An 18044-nucleotide genomic window follows, 5' to 3' on the forward strand; every position below is an offset into this window, starting at 1 on the left:
GGACTGATGTTGTATATGCAGTTCATCGTTGACCAAAATATTCTGATGTGACACATGACCATATTTCCATTTGCTTTGTCTCAAAACTGTTTCCTACTAATATGTTGCATTATTTTCATGTGTAGAGACAACTGGTCACTCATCATTAATAAAATGACAAGTCTCTTATCCAAGCTGTAAACGCAGTAGGTTTTAAAAACAAACTTCAAAGGATTAAAGCTCCTCTGTGATTTCCTACAGAGTGTACACATCAATAGAGTTGACTGTGTGCTGTCACTTTCTTCTATTAAGGCTAACTGAATTATCTACTGCACATTATGCACTTAAACTGACAACATTCTTTTAAGAATTAGAGTTGAAAGCAAGCAAGCAGTTAGAATATCTGCCTTTCTTTTGGGAATCCAGGGTCATTTATAAAATTGAACACAGAAAAGAGAAATACACTTTCAGTTGATCTTAACTCTCATTTGTATGTAACCATGTTGTAGTTAATGGTCTTATATTATTTATTGAAGCTTAGTAATAACAGAAATCATTTCTTTTTAAAAATGACTTGTTACCTTAACGTAGCCCATGTCTTGAGTGGGTTATTTTTAAATAAAATGTTGTTAAAGAAAACGGTTTGAATTACATAAGTTAGTCTAAGAATTTTATGTATAAAATAGATTTAAGGATATAAGGATATTTGAGCCATTTTTGAGAATAATAGGTTGTAAAACTAAGTCAATTTCCTGTCAAAAATTTGCATGAAAGGTTTACAAATTGTATGCTCTGTAGGTGAAAGATATTTTAAGACACTGCAACAACTAAAGACAGAACAAGAACAACTAAAGAAACGGCTAAGGAGCATTTTAATATCTTCACCTTAAAATAGAATGTTTGTAATTTAGATCTGATTTGTAATATGACATTACTGTATATTTAAGCAACAGAATAATTTACTGATTGATTTGACTTATAAAATCAATTAAGTACTTACTATAATCAAGGGGAAGATAAAAAAGATAAAGTACAGTCATTGTTTCCAAGGAATTTAAAATCAAATTTGTGATGGCAAAAAAATACTATAATGAATTCTGTAAATGTGGCAGATAAACTAAGACAATGACAATAGAAATAGAGACGAGAAAGGTGTATTTCAGGAGATAGTTTGATAGTAAGATTGACAAGATTCTGTGGCTAAATAAAGTGAGAAAAGGGGAAAATCAGCTATTACTGAAGCTTCTTGCTGTTATGATTTGAGTGGATTGACTACCATAACCCAAGATAATTAGAGCAAGTATCTTAGTCCATTTTCACTGCTATAACAGAGTATCTGAGAATGGGTAATTTATAAAGAACAGAAACTTATTTATCACAGTTGTGGAGCTGGGAAGTCCAAGATCAAGGTGCTGGCATCTGGTGTGTAGTGAAGGCCTTCTTGCTGCATCCTTACACGATGAAAGGAAGAAGTGCAAAAGAGACAGACTCTCTCTATTAATGTCTCTTAAGGGCAGAACCTTAATGACTTAAACACCTGGCAAAGGCCCTGTCTTCCAATGCTGATTCATTGGAGGTTAAGTTTCCAATACTTGAGTAGGGGAGAATTAGACCATAGCAATGGTGTAATTCCAAATTTCAGCAAATGTGTTCGGCTATAGTATTTGGTTTGAAGGATCTGGAATTTAAGGTTGCTGCTGTTTGTTCAAGCAGAATGTCCATTGTTCCAAATAATCAGGAAATCTGCAAAAAGCGATTGGAAATGAGTTTGTAGTTCAAGAAGGATTTGGGAGTTATCAAGAAAGAAGTGGTAGTTGAGGCCATGATTGATGTGTTTTAACAAAGAAAAGAAAGATTAATCTTTATTTAAATAAATATTAATAGAGAATATAGTCTTTGAGCTTTCCAATAGAAACCCAGTATGAATTTCAGAAGTAGAGAAAGAAGACAACCATTCTAATCCTCAAAAATACCAAGTGTAAGAGAGTGATTATAGAGTTTTTACAATGAAAAAGAGATACCTTTCAACTATGTAAAAAAATCACATACATGTACAGACACAGTCCTTTATACACATACATGCATGTATATACTCCATTCTTGATGAATAACTCTAAAATATGATTTTTTAGATATACAGATAATTTTGGTGGGTCATAATGACCCATGTGTAATCAACTGATGGTATTTTCCTTTATTTTTGCTACCCTATTTCACACTTAAAAAAAATTATAATGGGAGTTCTGGGATACATGTGCAGGATGTGAAGGTTTGTTACATCGGTATACACATGCCATAGTGGTTTGCTGCATCCATCAACCCATCATCTACATTACGTATTTCTCCTAAAGCTATCCCTCCCCTATCCCCCAACCCCCTGACAGGTCCCAGTGTGTGATATTCCCCTCCCTGTGTCCATGTGTCCTCATTGTTCAACTCCCACTTATGAGTGAGAACATGTGGTGTTTGGTTTTCTGTTCCTGTGATAGTTTGCTGAGAATGATGGTTTCCAGCTTCATCCATGTACCTGCAAAAGACATGAACTCATCTTTTTTCATGGCTTCATAGTATTCCATGGTGTGTATGTGCCACGTTTTCTTTATCCAGTCTATCATTGATGGCCATTTGGTTCCAAGTCTTTGCTGTTGTCAATAGCGCTGCAATAAACATACCTGTGCATGTATATTTATTGTAGAATGATTTGTAATCCTTTGGGTATATATGTAGTAATGGGATTTCTGGGTCAAATGGTATTTCTAGTTCTAGATCCTTGAAGAATCACCACACTGTGTTCCACAATGGTTGAACTAATTTACACTCCCACCAACAGTGTAAAAGTGTTCCTATTTCTCCACATCCTTTCCAGCATCTGTTGTTTCCTGACTTTCTAATGATCATCATTTAAAAAATGAAATTTTATCAATAGGAAGAGGAAGTCAAATTGTCTCTGTTTGCAGATGACATGAATTGTATATTTAGAAAACCCCATCGTCTCAGCCCAACACCTTCTTAAGCTGATAAGCAACTTCAGCAAAGTCTAGTAGTAGTAGTTGCTTAATAAATGACTAGTGCATCAAATATGAACAGGGAGTCAGTACACAGTCTCAAGAAAAAGTGTGACATATAGTTATACCTGAGGAATTAATTATATGAAGTACCTTTATTCTATAAGGTAAACAAAAATATAACAAGAAGAGCCAAAATGTAAATTTTCTGAGGGGAAAACCTTCACTTTCCCGAATGCAATTTTTACTTAATGATGTAAAAGATTAATGCATAGTAACAAAACTCTTCATAAGCAGTATTTTCTTCCTGAAATGTGATTCTTTACCAAATATATTTTTAAAAATTTGCATGATGTATGATATGAAAACATTAAGTACTAAATATTAATAATGTTTAAAAATAGATTCATTAACTGGGACATTTTAATTAATTTACAGAAATCATGACAATTTATAAACTTAATACAAGATCACCTTTTTAAAATATATCATCAACCTTGAAATTAAAATTGTTGGACAATGTTTGTATATGTAAATATGTGCATTATATGTCCTTAGAACTTTTTAAATCAATTTAAGTAATTAGTATTAGGAAAATACGTTGTTAGGTTGACTACATAATTTAAGTAAATCAGATAATAACGAAATCATTCCTTTCTTGCAAATTGTGTGAAACCAGTGTAATATAACCATCAATATAAATGTGAAATTTTATTTGCTTGACAAATTATCATACTGGAAAAAACAATTTACACTATTGCATGATTTGCAGATAAGAAAGAGGTAGTAGGCAGGATAAATTTCCCTTAGAAATGAAATTTAGAAGTCAATAGTTAACACTCCCAATATTGAACAAAATTACTGTTGAGAGATTCTAAATTGTAATTGTTGAAAGATTCTAAATTCTAATAGTAGATTGAGTGCCATCTACTAGATTTCTATGTTGAATGCAAATCTTCAGCAGGAGGAATTATGAAAATGTATATTTTGTGGTGTGACCTGTTATTAGCAAGATAGAAGTACCCACATTCCTAGAGATGTGAAATGTGATATGAATTTCCTTCTTAAAATAAGCATTGTCATAGTGAATTGCTGAATACAAGGAAGCTATTATTTGAGACTGTTTTCTCCATCGCATATCTGTGTAGCTGTTTGACTTCTTCGAAGGAAAGAATTGTTAAAATCTAACACAAGACACTAATAACTTTACTGACTTCTGTCTCTTGAATCTTACTTTTCTTCCAAATGTCATTGAGAAGATTAAGAAAAGAAAACTTACCATTCATAGATTTGTAATTTCTTGAATGCTTGTTATTCTAACTGGCATGAGATGGTCTCTTATTGTGGTTTTGATTTGCATTTCTCTAATTACCAGTGATTATGAGCTTTTTTTCATATGTTTGTTGGCCCTATAAATGTCTTCTTTTGAGAAGTGTCTGTTCATGTTCTTCACCCACTTTTTGAGGTTTTTTTTTTTTTTTCTTATAAATTTGTTTAAGTTCCTTGCAGATTCTGGATATTAGCCCTTTGTTAGATGGATAGATTGCAAAACTTTTCTCCCATTCTGTAGGTTGCCTGTTCACTCTGATGATAGTTTCTTTTGCTGTGCAGAGCTCTTTAGTTTAATTAGATCCCATTTGTCAATTTTGGCTTTTATTGCCATTGCTTTTGATATTTTAGTCATGAAGACTTTGTCCGTGCCTATGTCCTAAATGGTATTGTCTAGGTTTTCTTCTAGGGCTTTCATAGTTTTAGGTTTTTCGTTTAAGTCTTTGATCCATCTTTAGTTAATTTTTGTATAAGTGGTAAAGAAGGGCCCAGTTTCAGTTTTCTGCATATGGCTAGCCAGTTTTCCCAACACCATCATAGGGATCCTTTCCCCATTGCTTGTTTTTTTCAGGTTTGTCAAAGATTGGATGATTGTAGATGTGTGACATTATTTCTGAGGTCTCTTTTTTGTTCCACTGGTTTATATATCTGTTTTGGTACCAGTACCATGCTGTTTTGGTTACTGTAGCCTTGTAGTATAGTTTGAAGTCAGGTAGTGTGATACCTCCAGCTTTGTTTTTGTTTGTTTGTTTGTTTTTTGTTTTGTTTGTTTAAGATTGTCTTGGCTATATGGGTTCTTTTTGGTTCCATATGAAATTTAAAGTATTTTTTTCTAGTGATAAAATTTCATTTTTTGTGACATATAGATGTCTCTTTCTTTATCCTTTATCCTTTGAAGGGTTTTTTTTTTTTTTTTTTCCTCTCATTGGGTGTAGAGTTCTAGTTTGGCAGTTGTTTTTGTTTAGTACTTTATATGTATTGTTTCAGTGTCTTTTAATTTTCATCATGTTTGCTTAAGCATCAGTTATCAATGTCTCTGTCACTCATTTGAAAGTATTTTATATTTTCTTCAGCTATTTTTAAGATCTTTGTCTTTGGTTTTCAACAGTTTAAGATATGCTGAGGTGTTGCTTTTGTAACTATTAGTGTTCTCAGAACCTCCTTAATCTATGGTTTAATTACTTTCTTAAATTTTGAATATTTTTTGGTTATTGCCACTTTAAATATTGCCTATGTTCCACTTTCCTAATTCTCTTCAGGCTCTAAGTATTACTGTTAAATCTTTATATTCTACCCTGTATGCATCCTATACTCTTTTCTATATTTGCCTTTTTTTTTTTTTTTTGACAAAGTCTCACTCTGTCGCCAGGCTAGAATGCAGTGGGATGATCTCTGCTCACTGTAACCTCTGGCTCCTGGGTTAAAGTGATTCTCCTGCCTCAGCCTCCTGAGTAGCTGGGATTACAGGTGTTGAGTGGCTGGGATTACAGGTGTGTGCCACCACGCCCAGCTAATATTTGTATTTTTAGTAGAGACGGGGTTTCACCATGTTGGTCAGACTGGTCTCGAACTCCTGACCTGGTGATCCACCTACCTCAGCCACCTAAAGTACTGGGATTGCAGGCGTGAGCCACTGGGTCTGGCCTTATTCTCCATTTTATTTGCATTTAGTTTACACGTTTTAGTGCTAGACTGTCTTCAGTTCACCAATCCTTTCTTCTCTAATCTGCATTTAAGTAGATTTTTTGATTAAAGATTACTACTTTTTGTTCTTAATTCCATTTGATTTTTAAAATTTTATACCAAATCTCTGAATCATCTCTTCATATTTTTAATCTATGCTCTTAGTAGTCTCTACTCTTTTAACATATTATTCATCGTCTCTTCAGACCTCTTCCCTTTAACTGTGAAATCTGGTGCAGGTGTTTTTATCTTTTTTATTTTTTGTCTTATCATCCTATATTATTAATTGCTTATATGTTTTTTATTTAATGCAGAACATTTTATACAAAAAGATTAAGTGTTCTTCCTCCTATGAAGCCTTACTCTTTCTTCTCTTAGGCAAATTGAATTGGTACTAATCAATGTATTCCGGTAATGGACAGAATTTAGAAGGGACCAGGTTTGCTCTTGCTCCCAAAGCAGACCTTCCATATTTTTTCAGGCAGATCCTGGAGTGTTTGTTCATTGCAGCATCTTTCCTGGGGTAATTCTCTGACTACCATGAACTCTGCCTTCTGGTAAGCTTTTTAGGATTCTACCTAAATATCTTCTGAATTTAGTAAAATGACTTAAGGGGTAGCCAGAATTCATAAAGTTTAGTTCTCTGTCCTTCCCTGGGAGGTTTTCATCTCAAGATTCTGATCTTGATTTTCCAGTCCTATCAGCCTGGACTTTCTATCTGCTAGTAGTGGACATCTGCCCAGGCAAGATCTGAGTTTTTAGGCTCATGTTTTGAATCCAGTAAAGGCAGATACATTCAGAGTAGAGTGTCTCAAACTGTCAGCTTACTTCCACTGGTGTTTCTTCTCCCCATTCTGCAATACTGGTTCCTAAAGTCTTGGTTGCTTCGGCCTGCTCTTCAAATGTTCTTATGTGTGCATATATTCAGCAGTGTTTCTTGATGTTTTATGTGGCAATGTTGTTCTTCCACAAGCCATTCCATCATTTTCAGAAGAAGGCCCTCAAATGTTCATATGAAGTTCATTCAAAAACACTGGACAAATTATATGCAGATGATGAATGCTTTGTTTCGTAATTCCCACCTCATAAGATTGTTTTAGAGTTTAAATGAGTAAAAAAGGTTTAGGAAATGACATAAAATTATACGTATATTTATTGTTTTCATCATTAGTAAGAAATTACCAACTTCAATTTTATAATTTCTTAATATTCTGTGTGACATTAGTTGTGAAGTCATGCTAATAAATGATAGTTATTGATTATTAAAGAATGGAAAAATAAATAGGTTGCTATTTTTAAGGTTAGCTTTCACCTCCTTTTCTATGGAACTTCTGAATATGATGAGCAATATAAAAAAGAAGTTAACTGCTTTGGAAAAAAATTAGAGAATGAATGTAGTAACTTGCTAATCATGAACCCCTTGCGTAGTAACAGGTAAGAAAATGGCTCAATTGCTTTAGATATCAACTTTCTGGAGAAAAGGTTAGTATTGTAAGTGCATGTTAAATTAGTATAGTATATAATTTTACTCCACTGAAATATATATGAGAAATTAATTTTTGACTATAATCTGTGGGCTTCCTTTTTATTTGTAATAAAGAAATTCTGAATTACCTAAGGTATTATCACATTTACAATTCACATTTATATGAACACCTCCATATGAACAGCATTTATAAAAGGTTGTTAAAATAATTGCAAAATTAGTTATGTCACTTTTAAAAAAGAAGAAAAAAATCAAGGCATAGTCTGTCTTTACCCAGAAACTAATATGCATGTCTGTGTAAAATGAGATATGAATGGTGATAATATCTAGACACAAAGGCTCCAACCAAAGGGACTACTTTGAACAAGACCAGCTATAAAATTTAACAAATGCTGCAGACATTTACAACTCTGCACACATATAATGGAACCTATACCTAATACTTACGTTAAACTGCAAATTTTATGTGGTAAAATGCTATGCCCAATGAATTAGAAATGCCTTTATCAATCTTATGGTGAAAATGAAGACAATCAACAAAAATATTATATTTATTGTAAAGAATAAGTAAAGTACAATGTTTATGCCTCAGTGAAAAAAGCTCATATATGACTTTAAATAATAGCCTGGGTGCTACAGATCTGAAGAACAAAGCTTTCCGATTTTAAAACAACCCCAAATTTCAGTAAGAACAATGGATTATATTTAAAGTGGTATGAGATTCCAGCCTCATTCAGTGGCTGTGCAATAAAAACTTTAAAAAATTGTTGACACAAAAGGCTCATTTTTGAGGCAGATATAGTTATTATGGCTGTAACTCATTGATTTTGTGTGGATTCCATCATGTAGTAATTTTTCTTCCATTTTAATACAACACACCATCCAAAAAGAAATAGAGTAAGTTTCATATAACTAATCGTAAGCACTTGAATAGAATAAAAGTGTATTTAAACTGAGAGCAGACAGAAACATAATTGAGAGTAAAGCATTTAAAAATTATAGAAGTGATATGCAATCTTTGTGCAATATCCAAGATCTTGACAAAAATCAGAGTCATACTACCTTAGGATGGTTATTGGTAAGGTCTGGGTATAAATGCACTAAATCAGTGTCTCCTGACCCTTTGACATACAGTGTGATAAATGGACTGATTGCCTGATCCCAGGTGTTATTGGTCCACATATTTCATTAAGAACACTCATTGTGGCCGGGTGCGGTGGCTCAAGCCTGTAATCCCAGCACTTTGGGAGGCCGAGACGGGCGAATCACGAGGTCAGGAGATCGAGACCATCCTGGCTAACACGGTGAAACCCCGTCTCTACTAAAAAATACAAAAACTAGCCGGGCGAGGTGGCGGGCGCCTGTAGTCCCAGCTACTCGGGAGGCTGAGGCAGGAGAATAGCGTAAACCCGGGAGGCGGAGCTTGCAGTGAGCTGAGATCCGGCCACTGCACTCCAGCCTGGATGACAGAGCCAGACTCTGTCTCAAAAAAAAAAAAAAAAAAAAACAACACTCATTGTTTCCACTGACATTACATTTGTAGTAAGAAGTTATTATCTTTTTGAGCACTGGCACTTGGAGTAACTGTGCTAAATGTTAGCAGAGGCTCTCTCTTAATTATCTATCATCTATCTGCTTATCAGCAATCTACATATATTCATAAGGGAATATAGTTTGTTATGAGAAACAGATAAGATATATTGATATAATAATTTCTCCCTTTCTCCTACCTGTAAAGCCTTTTTGTCAACACCACATCACCCTCTTTTATATGTCTCACTACTCACTGAGGGAGAGAATTTTTTTAGAGCCACTTATTTTTTATATATATTGTACAATCTATGAAAAAGAGATTTCACTCCTAGTTAAGGCTGTGTTGAAAGAGTTACAAAGATTTCTGACAGATGGAGAAGAGAGAGAATAGTTACTAGTTACAGGTAGGGCATAAAGCAGAGGTTTAGGGTTTGGCATGTGATAGGCTTCAGAGTAGATTGGTGTACTGGAGAATTGGGCAGTGGAGATGGACTTTTGACTAGTATCGCTATGGGATATGAATGAGATGCCATCTAATGCTTTCAGGAGATGAGAGTACAGTATTTTAATTTTTTAAACCACTATATTGCTGAAAACCTGGATCTTAATGTCACCCTTGTCTGTCAAATAACAAAATAAAGAGATGGAGAACCATTTGATGACCCAAAAAGGGTATCAAGTAGGAAGAAATACACATGCTGTTAGAGAGATGGGGAAAGAGGGGAAATGATGTATTATTACTTGAACCCAAATTAAATAGCAACAGAAGAGTAGGATCTTGGAGATCACCTGGAGAAATACGAGTGTGTTGTAAGTCCTGAGGAGCAGCCAAATCCAACACCATCATTACCTTGCCCCCTTTCAGCTGTCCACTTTCTTATCTTTCAAAAGCCATTTGAGCAACTAATTGGTATGTAAAATTTCACAGGTCTAAAATCAAATTCCTGATTTCTACCATCAACCCTTTTATTTCTCATTTTCCCATTTTTAACTATTTCAGTAAACAGTCACTCATTTTCACCAATCACCCAGACCAAAATATATGAAATCATCCTCTTTCTTACATGCCAGATGCAATTCATCAAAAAATCCAGTGTACTCTATTTTTCTAATACACCTAGCATTTAACCATTTCTTACTGCCTGTACACTTTCACTTCTCTCTGGAGCATTGCTGTAGTTACTCACCTAGCCCTTTAACTTCTGTGTTTGCCCTGACACAGTTGTCAGAAGGATTTGCTTAAAGTATAATCCAAATCATATTCTATTCTGCTCAAATGCATCAATTGATTTTAATTTACTTAGAATTAAATCCAAACTCCCCTCAATAACCTACATAGCTTTCATGGGTCTAGTCAGTTTTCTGATACCACCTTTTAGTTTTCACATCTTTCTTCCCCTGCATTGCCTTTCACTCTGTCCTCACTGTTTCCTTGCTATTTGTCAGTTACTTCAAACAAACTTCTCAAGCTTTGCAACTGCTATTTCCTTTAGTTGGAAAGATCCTCCTTCAGATGTGTGCATAACTTGATCCCTCAGTTACTATAGGTGAAGTCTTTGAATTTATCCACATCTGACACATTATTTACCTGTTTTTTCCATCCCCCACTCTACTCTTAATCTATTGATGCCAGGCATTTTATTTGACTGCTGTACCCCAAGACTCAGAATTATGTTAGACTTACAGCAGGCCCTTATTTACTGTAATATTTGTAAATGACTCAATGATACATTCACTAGAGCAATAATTTTATTGTATTGCAATTGTTTGTTTGCAATACAATTTTTTAAAACCTCAAAATTTTGATTCTTAAGAATGGAGCTTGCTTTAGTTTGTGTTATCCAATAAGTATCTGAGTTATCCTAGAAGCATGACAAGATGGAATTAAAAGTACATGAAAAGTATTTAGGGAAATGCCTGTGATGGATAAGGAGTGAGCCAGAGCGGGTGCAGAAAGCCTTCAGACTGAACTGCATGTCTGACTCCTCTACAGGAGAGGGGAAGGAAGTAGAATTGGGTAAGAAAAATCACAGATTGCATTGTACTTCCAAGAAAGTGGCAACTGGGCCAATGAGGAATCTTTACGGCAATGTTGCCATTTAAAGGAGCCTAGTGTCTCACAGCAGTGGGGCTGCCTTGTAAGTTCACTGTACTTAGTAACTGGGGAGAGCAGCCTGGAAAACATGGAAAACGTGACCCAGGAACAAATGTGATGGTAGATCCAGAAGGGCAGCAGCTGGGGTCATCAGTTAGTTATCTTCCCTGTAGCAGGAGATCTTAACAACACATTGTCATAGATGTCACAGGATCTAGTTTCTTCACTTACAGATTCTACCTAGCACATGAATAATAATATTGCCACTGCCAAAGATGCTGCTCCCTGCTCTTCGCCTGTGTTATCCTAGCTCTTTTCCCAGATCAGTTTCAAGTCATAGAATCAAATTCCATGAAAATTTCTGCAAGCTGACCCTGTTCTTAATAGCATCTTTTACTAGAAATGTTAAATATATTAGCTACATTCGCTAGTATTCATTTGGCATCAACATCAATATGAATATTTCACATATGAAGGTCTTGCTCTTCCATGAAATCAATTGTTCTCTGAGAGACAATCTACTTGTTACACATCTAGACTTATTAAATATATGACAATAACACACATTTGTAGTAGTTGCTTCATAAATGAGTATTGCATCAAATATGAACAGGGAGTCCCTCGTCACTACACAGTCTCAAGAAAAAGTGTGAGATATAGTTATACCTGAAGAATTAATGATATGAAGCACCTTTTTCCTATAAGGTAAACAACAATAAAAACAAGCGCCAAAAATGTGAATTTTCTGAGGGGAGAACCTCCACTTTCCTGGATGCAGTTTTCACTGATGATGTAAAAGATGAATGCATAGTAACAAAACTCTTCATCAGCAGTATTTTCTTCCTGAAATGTAATTCTCTACCAAATATATTTTTAAAAACTTGCTTGATATATGATATAGAAAAATTAAGAACTAAGTATTAATAATGTTTAGAAATAGATTCATTAACTGAGACATTTTAATTAACCAAAAAAAAATCATGACAATTTATAAACTTAATACCAGGCCTCCTCTTTAAAATATATCGTTACCCTTGAAATTAAAATTGTTAGACAATGTATATGTAACTATGCGCATTATGTGTCCTTAGAATTTTTTACATCAATTTAAATAATTTAGCATTAAGAAAATACGTTGTTGGGTTGACTCCGTAATTTAAGTAAATCAAACAATAACCAAATTATTTCTTTCTTGTGAATTGTGTGAAACTGGTGTAATATAACCATCAATATAAATGTGAAATTTCATTTGCTTGACAAATTACCACAATGGAAAAAACAATTTACACTATTGTGTGATTTGTAGGTAAGAAAGAGGTAGTAGGCAGGATAAATTTCCCTTTGTAACATAATTTAGAAGTCAATAGTTAACACTTAGCCAATTTTGAGCAATATTACTGTTCTAAGATTCTAAGAAAGAGGCTTAACTCTTCCATGATAGTTTTTCTCAAAGAATTTGAAAGATCACCAGGCAGGTGTTCATTTAGTAGATTGAGTGCCATCTACTAAATTTCTGTGTTGAATGCAAATCTTCAGCAGGAGGAATTATAAAAATGTATATTTTGGGGTGTGACCTGTTATTAGGAAGAGAGAAGTACCCGCATTCCTAGAAATGAAAAATGTGATATGAATTTCCTTCTTAAAATAAGCATTGTCATAGTGAATTGCTGAACACAAGGAAGCTATTATTTGAGACTGTTTTCTCCATCGCATATCTGTATAGCTGTTTGACTTCTTCGAAGGAAAGAATTGTTAAAAATCTAACACAAGACACTAATAACTTTACTGACTTCTGTCTCTTGAATCTTACTTTTCTTCCAAATGTCATTGAGAAGATTAAGAAAAGACAACTTACCATTCATAGATTTGTAGTTTCTTGAATGTTTGTTATTCTATTTTCCTGATTTATAGTAATCATCTGATTACACTGGTCTTCAAAATCTTTTTTGACACTGTTCAACTGATAAGTTATACTTTGCTTGGAAAGCCTGACTGGCATGTATCAGTGTCATACATGATATCAAATGACATTTTCAGCAATTTCATGTTTGTCTTGGATCCTCAATATAGACTAGTGTACATATACAAAGACACTCAATGTTGTAAGATATCCATAATTTAATACTATCAGTGTGCAAGCAAAATATACTTTATTTTGTTCCTATAATTTGTCATCCTTTTACTAAGTCTCAGTCATAATAATTACAGAATAATTATTTTTTTGCTTTTGTGGCTTATTTACTTGTCATTTATTATAAAATTCAATGTAGTACTATATAGAGAAAATCATGCAATGAACTATGAAACATATAAAGTGATCAATTACAATGTCTGAAATAAATTCCAGACCTCTGAGAAAAATTTTAAAACTTCATACCTCTTTTGCCTAAGAACTGATAAACTGGTTAAGAATTAGTGTAGGGTTCTGGATTATAAAATTTATATGCAAAGCATTTCTACATGAAAGTTCTTTTAATCTAAATATTTCATTTGTTTTATATTAGAAGAAATTCAAGTTGATGATTTTAAATTGTTAGTTCTGAAGTTCCTTGCTGGAAAGATCTCTCATACAATTCTGAACATTTTTTTCCTGTAACAATATTAGAATCTGTCTCTTTAAATTGGCAAAATCAAGATTATAAAATATATTTTACAGTCATTTTTATATCAAAGAGTAATAAATGTGTTCCATATTCCATTATTTCTTAAAATTTGTAGTAGATTTTTCAATTTCCAGAGACTATTCTAACTCACATACATCATCTATGTTTTTTTAACATCCTAACGATAATCCAAAGAATTAAAATTCTGACTTCTTTTTATAAATGATAGAACTGAGGTAGGAATGTGCACCCAGCTGCTTCGTGAGAAATCTTCCAAATAAACCGTGCAGTCTGACCACAGGACCAGTATTCAGGGGCTGCTTTTGTAAGTGTTATTTGGTTAATTTTTGTGTTTTTCTAACAAAGGAAATAACATGTGATCATGTTAGATTTCAAATCTTGTTAGTTTCATGCTCAGTCAACAATCAGTCCTATTCTTTAAAAGTAATTGTGTTTTTAAAATATTCTGATTGCCATTTTCTTATGTAAACATCTTAAGCCAACATCTTTGATCTGGATTTTGTCAAAAGCCTCTTCTAATTTATTTTCCGCCCCATTTATTGTTGCTTTTCAAATTGTCCCCTATGTGATACTAGAGTAGTCTCTGTAAAATATAAAATTCATTATGTCATTCTCTGACTTAGAATACCCACTGCTTTCAATGTCAAGGTTCATTTTCTTAGACTGCTGCAGGAGACCTCACTTCGTCTTGTCCCTGACTACCTCTCATATCTCAGCCCTCCTGACTGAGTGGACTCCACGTTCACGATACAGAACAATGAGCAGTTCTCTGATTTACAGCAGTCTGTCTCTTTATTCCTGTGCTTTTTCACATCATTTTTATGCTGTTCACTTTTTTCTTTTGCTACCTAGCACCTGCTCATCAATGATAGCACCATGTCACTTACGTCATCATTTTGTAATTGTTTACTAATTTATCCATCACTCTACCTATATTGTGAGTTCCCCAGAATGGAATCTAGCCTTCATTTCTGAAACCCTAGTAGCAAATATTTATAATTATCATGTGTTAAGCATTGTTTAAAGAAATTGTCTGGTACACCTAAATAACCCTGTCAATGGGAAATCTTAGGCATTTGTATGGAATAAAGTGGCCTGTAAAACACACACATAGAGATTACTATTACAGGTAGATAAATCCCTTGGGTCTTGGTAATCTAGAACTTGAAGTCAACAATTTGCCTCATATACCTAATTCCTGCTCACTTATCCCATTGTGGTCCTCATAACTTCAGTGTATGCTATATGCATGTAATCAGCATATAACAGGCAATGTTTCTCAAAGCATGTGTGGATGTGAGCTAAAATGGATGGAAATCTATAGCTTATTTAAATTGCACTTACGTCTAAAGCAGTATGCTCAATTTCAAAATTCAATTTTCTAAATATTAGCTTAATAAGAATAGCGTTTTCTTGAAATAATTAATAGATAACACTCAAGTCATAATAAAATAATAAGGCAGAACTATGCACACTGGTTTATAGACTCTTGAATTACATTTTTCATGTATTTCTTTTCACCCTTATCATTCATGTAATGGATTATCTGACTTCAACAGGGCTTCTTATTTCTCTCTTCCTTACTATCTTTTCTTTTATTTTTATTACTTTTGTGTGTGTGTGCCTACCTTTGGCTCACTTTTTTCTTATGTTTATGATAACCAGATGATTTTATTATTTTATTTTATTTTACTTAATTTTGTCAATAGATTTTAGGAAACAGGTGGTTTTGGTTACATGGATAAGTTATTTAGTGGGGATTTCTGGTGTACCCATACACAAGGCAGTGTACACTATACCTTATATGTAGTCTTTTATTCCTCATCCCCCTCCCACCCTTTTCCCAGAGTCCCCAAAGTCCATTATATCATTCTTAAGCTTTTGGTTCCTCATAGCTTATCTCCCACTTATATGTGAAAACATACAATATTTTATTTTCCATTACTGAGTTACTTCACTTAGAATGATGGTCTCTAATGCCATCCAGTGTTGCAGTGAATGCTAGTATTTGATTCCTTTTTATGGCTTAGTAGTGTTTCATGGTGCATATGCACCACACTTTTTAATCCACTTTTGGTTGATGGGCATGTTGATGGGCATTTAGGCTTTATTTTTGCAATTGTGAGTTATGCTGCTAAAAACATGTGTGTAAATGTCTTTTTCATATAATGACTTCTTTTCCTTTGAGTAGATAACCAGTAAGTGGGATTGATGGATGGAATAGTCGTTCTGCTTGTAGTTCTTTATGGAATCTCCATACTGTTTTCCATAGTGGTTGTACTAGTTTAGATTCTCACCAGCAGTGTAAAAATGTTTGCTTTTCACCTCATGCATGGCAATATCTATTTTTCTTAATTATGGCCATTCTTGTAGAATGGCAATAAGGTGGTATCACATTGTGATTTTAATTTGCATTTCCATGATGATTAGTGATACTGAGCATTTTTTCATATGCTTGTTGGACATTTGTATATCTTCTTTTGAGAATTGTATATTCATGTCCTTTGATCACTTTTTATCAGATTATTTGTTTTTTTCTTGCTCATTTGTTTGAGTTTCTTGTAGATTCTGGATACTAGTCCTTTGTCAGACACAGAGTTTGTGAATACTTTCTCCTTCTCTGTGGGTTGTCTGTGTATTCTGCTGATTATTTCTTTTGCTGTACAGAAACTATTTAGTTAAATTAGATCCCATATATCTATTTTTGTTTTTGTTGCATTGGTCTTTGGTTTCTTGGTGATGAACTCTTTGTTTAAGTTAATATCTAGAAAAGTTTTTCCAATGTTATCTTCTAGAATTCTCATGGTTTCGGGTCTTAGATTTAAGTCTTTTATCCATCTTGCATGGATTTTTCTATAAGAGATAGAGATCTAGTTTCATTCATCCACATGTGCTTACCAATTATTAGCATCATTTATTGAATAAGGTTTCCTTTCCCCACTTTATGTTTTTGTTTGCTTTGCAGAAGATGAGTTGGCTGTAAGTATTTGACTTTATTTCTGGGTTCTCTATTCTGTTTCATTGGACTACATGCCTATATTTATACCAATACCATGCTGTTTTGGTAACTATAGCCTTGTAGTATAGTTTATAGTTGGCTAATGTGATACCTCCAGATTTGTTCTTTTTGCTTAGTCTTGCTTTGGCTATGCAGGCTCTCTTTCTGGTTCCATATGAATTTTAGGATTATTTATTCTAGTTCTGTGAATGATGATGGTATTTCGGTGGGAATTTCATTGAATCTGTAGATTGCTTTTGGCAGTATGGTCATTTTCACAATATTAATGTTACCCATCCACGAGCATGGGATGTGTTTCCATTTGTTTGTGTCAACAATGATTTCTTTCAGCAATGTTTTGTAGTTTTCCTTGTAGAGATCTTACACCTCCTTGGTTAGGTATATTCATAAATATTTTATTTTATTTTATTTTTGCAGCTCTTGTAAAAGGAATTGAGTTCGTGATTTGATTCTAAGTTTGGTCATTGTTGGTGTATAGCAGTGCTACTGATTTGTGTACATTGATATCCTGAAACTTTACTGAATTATTTATCCAATCTAGGGGCTTCTTGGGTGAGTCTTTAGGGTTTTCTAGGTATACAATCGTATCATCCATGAACAACAACAGTTTAACTTCCTTTTTACCAATTTGGATGCCCTTGATTTCTTTCTCATCTGATTACTCTCTCTTTCCCCTCTTTATTATATACATTATTCCTACAATCCAGGTATCCTGGTTTTATTATTTATTTATTATTTCATCCCACAGAATAAACAATTTTAAGCAAGATACAATGAAAGGCCTCATTGAAAAGAAGGGATTTTTAATATTATATATAGGTTTTATTTCACTGTTTTGTGTATGTGTTAACAATTACTTTCTATCTCATTTGCATCTTATTTTCTTTCTTTAAATCTCCATTCGCAAATGGTCCTGATGATCCTGCTTCATACGCACACAAAAAAAGTAATTTGAAGAGGGAACTTCTACAACTCTTGTAACCACATCTGCCCACTTCCCTGCATCCTGCTAACCTGCTCTATTCTTTACTATCAGTGAGTTATCTGTGCATTTCTTAAGCAGCTTTAGGGGCAACACATTCTCATATTTGTACCTCCACCTCATTGGCTGCTCCTTTCTACTCTCTTTTATTGATTTGCTTCATCTCCAGAGTGCTTCATATCTCAGTCTTCAGATTGCCTCTATCCTTCTGGTACTTACCTCCAAGGAGATTTTATCTGGTCTGGTGGCTTTAAATACACTTATAGATTGATTAATCCCAAGTTTATGTTTCCTGTGTGGAACTCTCAC

The sequence above is a fragment of the Mandrillus leucophaeus genome, unplaced genomic scaffold (assembly GCF_000951045.1).
Source record: "Mandrillus leucophaeus isolate KB7577 unplaced genomic scaffold, Mleu.le_1.0 Scaffold156, whole genome shotgun sequence".
In the NCBI taxonomy this organism is placed as follows: domain Eukaryota; kingdom Metazoa; phylum Chordata; class Mammalia; order Primates; family Cercopithecidae; genus Mandrillus; species Mandrillus leucophaeus.